The following is a 4960-nucleotide window of genomic DNA, read 5'->3' as shown; positions in this document are numbered from 1 at the left end:
CTGCATGTTCTACATTCTACGCAAGAACAGTGCCAGTGACATTTGTGTGCCATTTCTGGTTGACCTCGGCGCGTGACGGACGATCGCGTTGGCATTGCATTCTGTCAACGACCCTTGCCCACGTCTTAACAACCAATACGCAGAATACGAGCTTGGGATTCGTACCACAATTGCACCACTGATGCACTGTCTCGTCCGCGTCCTAGTCGGCGTTGCCATCCGACATTACGATATAATATCGATAGGTAGCTACCACAGACAAATAGACGTTACACTGGAGAAATTTCCATCGACCATTCGCTTAACGATCATTTCAAATTTTCTTTGTTCAAAAACTCACAACTAGAGGCGCGCGCATAGTTTTCCTTCGCATGTCTTGTTGCACAAAACAGTATTCGTGCAATATGGTCACCAGATGGTGATGATGTAAACTGGGGGATAGTTTTTGATGAAATTTGTTCCAAGTGGTACGTATGTTTGTCTGTGTCAACTACGGCCCTGCGCCTGTCTGAATGCCTATAGGCCTATTCACATGACGTCTCAAATCAGCTGATCGGGAAGCACTTTGACAGTTCTTCTATGAAAATGACAGGCCCGTGTTAGCACCGGTCCTCCACCGATGTAAACAAATGCATAGACGGATCTGTCACATGAAAAGGCCTATCGCGCTTCTGTTGACTGTGTCAATAGCACGAGAACGTGCACGTCCCTGACTTGACTGGCTGGATGTTTTTGACTTGTTTTGATACTTTTTTTTTCCTACTCCTCCTCCTCGAGGAGTGTCTTTGTCCGGTACTTTGCTGCGCTACCGTGTTCGCGACCAGATTTCCGATTCGAACCTTCCGGTGGTGCTTTTTGTCGTCCCTGCCAATGTTTAACATTTTTTCACGGCCGATACCAACACGATAATAGCCGGCAGTTAGTAGTGGGCTTTTCCAAAATGTATCTAACGGACCGTTTTTTGTTTTTGCTTCGAACCGCACGCTTTGCCCGAAGGGGGTTATTATGAAACTTTCATGGACCTCAGATTTTCTTTCACAGTTGCTTGTGATCATGAGAAATAAACTACAGAAATATCATGAGATAAAATGCAAAGTGTATATACCTAGCGTTGATTTTAGTTATTAAACCTGTAAACGAACCTTTACACCAAAACCCTTCACTGAGGAAACGGAACGTATGAGGTACATAAGAATTTCTTATGGAATAACGATATAAGAAGTATTTTGTTCTTCATTCGAGAATCTTATAACATTCCACAACAGACTTATGAAATAACACTCATTACATAGACAGATATAATTCCATAAGAAACTCTTTTTGGATATCAAACGCATTGATCATTGACATTCATAAGACAATCTAATGGAGTACGATTTTCTTAACAATTTCATACGAAAATCTTATGGATTACGTGGAGAGATGCTAATAACAAAATATTCACGATTGAGATTCATAAGCGCGTGTATGACATTGATTAGTAACACTTGTGAAAAACAGTCGACTTCCTATCAAAAACCACGTAAGAATTTCATACGAAATTCTTTTGGAATAAAGACATAAGAAGCATCTAATGAGACTCATAAGAAAAACTTATGAACTTCCATCGATCATTGCGTTCATAATACAAATAGGTATAATATCATAAGATACTCTTATGAAGGATCATAGATATCAATTATGTAATTCTTTTCGACCATTATGTATTTAGAGAATCGCTCTTTGAATTTAGGAAAATAAAGATATTCATAAGATCTCTAATGATAACTAAAAGAAATTCTTGTGATTATCGAACGTTTTGTATTTCATAAGACTCTTATGAAAGAGAGAAAACCAGTCGAGAAATCAATTCACAAGCGTTCTCTTATGAAATTCGTACGCAATTTCTGGCTCAGTGTTTTTTACGTAAGTCAATTTACGAAAATAATATTCAGCAGGCAACCAGGTAGAGATCGGCGACTTCGTAGAAGACGAACTGGCGACCTTGAACGTTCGGGGCAAATACAATACGCCCCGAAATAGCGTGAAGCTACGCTGTAGCCCATCCAGGTTGTATACACAACCCAACTATCTTCAAAAGCATATAATTTTGAATCGGTTGGATATTCAAGAAGTTATAGTCAGAGATGATTTTTATGAGGAAAAAAAATTAAGAAAACTTTTGTCAACTGAGATAAGTTTTGATTTTAGACAAAAATGATGTTTTATAAACTTTTGATAAATTTAATTTTGAAGAGATGATGCCAAAAGCTGCAATACAAAAAATGGTGAAATATTCGTACTTTTTCATCTATAATCTTTTATGGGTAACTAAAAAAAACTTCAAAAATCGTTTTCTCAAAAAATTCAAGGTGGTATATTTAGTGGCATTCGCTAGCTTGTATTCTGTAAAAGAAAATCTGAAATACATGAAACTAAAACATGGAACTAAGGCTAAAATTCCCCTTCGAACATAGCGTGAACCACCCATCAATGACTGCGGCGGCATCGTGGTGTTCCAATTTCTGCCGTTGCGCTGCCATCACGCAGGAGGCACGTGACGAGCGCCTGATTATGTCCCCCCCTCGTCAAATCAAGAACCATATGCGCAACGGGACGTGGGAATCATCGCGTAGGCCTCTTTGACCTCGACCAGCCCAGCTAACAGCCAATCGGAAAAACATTCAGAACGGACGAAATCTCGTGCTGCGCCATTGCGGTTGCCTTGCCTTGATCAACCTTCCCGAAAATGTGAGTACACTTTGATTCAAAGAACGGCCGAGTAAACAAAAACGAGCGGCGAAATCGGGGAGTAGTAGCAGGCACAGGGGCAGACACTATTGGCAATGTTGACTATAGTGGTTTTCACGCCCAATGGTGTGGGTACCCTAGTGTAGATGTAGTTGTGAACCTTAGAGGAAAACAATATGCACTCAGTCTTGAAAAACACGCAGAAAACGGGTTTAAATTTTTCAAATTGGGTAATATTTCCATATGCATTTTGGTGAGTCTGGAAAGCGTGTGCAAGTTTCTTTGAGGAAAACAAAAACAAACTGTGTATGACGAGCGTATGCTAGTCTATGTGTGTTCAAATGTCACTAAGCTCTATTGATAACATCCCATCCCAGTAAGCGGTGCGCGATTATTATTGTTTACAGTTGAGGAAAAATCCGGCTCGAGAGAGAGTCAGTGAAGATGCGATAGGGGATGTTGGGGCGTTGCGGTTTTGTGTGATCGGTGATCGTTAGAGATTGCTCCTATTTGCTGGTAAACATACAGCTTTCAAAGCTACTTTAAACTACGACATTTAGTGTTAACCTTTAGTGGTTATCCCATCCCTGCTGCCAACCTCTAAGCTACTTCTCTGATACCTCTTTGGTTGAAGCCTTTTAAATCTTTCCTGACGATGGGTATCATATCGGCTATGATGCACACGACCTCTTTTAACCCACCGTCGGTCGCCCTAGTGTACTGAGTACACGCACTTTGCGATAAGTCGAAAAACACGTTGAAAATCCCTTCAAATTGATCCGGGTGTTGGTCCTATTGCAAGATCTACTCTTTTTCTTGCTTGTTGAGAAGAAATTTTTCAAAAAAATCAACGAAAAGTATTCGAAAACATCGTGTTTTTAACCTAAGTTTTTAGGCGTGTACTCAGTACACCAGTGCGACCGCTCGTGTAACTTTTTTTTACAGGGCCCGTCACACGAGCGGTCGCATCGTGTACTGAGTACACGCGGAGCAATTTTGATTATACATCCAAAGCTAGGCAAGATAGAATATGGATGTCTTCGACAAATTTCTTCAGTCCAACGGTACCAATTGGTCAGTGGACAGAAAACACTTTGGAAACATCCTCATCTTCCTGTGGCCAGAATTTCAAGTTGGGTGGCTTATTACATGCTAGACCTTGACCTATTCAACACTTTTGTCGGAGACGTCAACTTTATAGGTAACCAGGATCCTGAGATATCTGTGTTCGCAAAATATCATGCTCATTAGCGCCATCCATTGAAAGAATTCCGAATCAAGAAGATCATCACATGGTAGGCCTTTAACTACTGAACAACTTTGCTGGAAACACCATCATTCTAAAAAAATCTGGATCCTGAGATATTCGTGATTGAAATATTGCATGCTCACTAGCGCCATCTTGTGGCAGTTTTTCTTGTTAGGTAGCTTATCATATGTTAGCCCTTGACCCACTAAACAACTTTGTCGAAGACATCAACTTTCTAGGTAATCAGGATCTTGAGATATCGGTGTTTGAAAAATTAAATGCTCACTAGCACCATCTGGTGGCAGAATTTAGAAACAAGCAGCCTATCAAATGTTAGCCCTTGACCTACTGAACAATTTGTCGAAGACAACATCTTGCTAAAAAATCTAGATCCTGAGATATTTGTGTACGAGATGTTGCATTGCGAAATGTCCACTACATCGGTTCCCCCGGGGCACAATCCGATGACCACAGGAAGATGAGGATGTTTCCAAAGTGTTTTCTGTCCACTGATGAATTGGTACCGTTGGACTGAAGAAATTTGTCGAAGACATCCATATTCTATCTTGCCTAGCTTTGGATGTACAATCAAAATTGCTCCGCGTGGACTCAGTATACGATGCGACCGCTGGTGTAACTTTTTTTTGAGCGACTGACGGAAGGTTAAAACCGTTCAGTATGCACATGCTAAATAAGATCATGATGCTATATGTACTTTCCAATCGCTTATGGCTTCTGTTCGTTTTGGGCGCTTCTAACCAGATTGGTCATCCATACCTTAGTATGGATAGCGCCACGCTTGCCAGGAGCTTGTGTTTGCTGGCAATTACAGCAGAGCTGTTAGACATCATTCTTGATAGCGCTCTTTCACAGGCATGTTCAACGTGCTAGCGAAGCTGAGCTTGTCAACGATCATTACCCCAAGATGCCTAAGGGATCGCTTGGACTCTACGGTGCAATCACCTACCGAGACAAGCGCCT

The sequence above is a fragment of the Aedes aegypti genome, chromosome 2 (genome assembly GCF_002204515.2).
Source record: "Aedes aegypti strain LVP_AGWG chromosome 2, AaegL5.0 Primary Assembly, whole genome shotgun sequence".
Classification (NCBI taxonomy): domain Eukaryota; kingdom Metazoa; phylum Arthropoda; class Insecta; order Diptera; family Culicidae; genus Aedes; species Aedes aegypti.
This window is presented reverse-complemented; position numbering follows the sequence as displayed.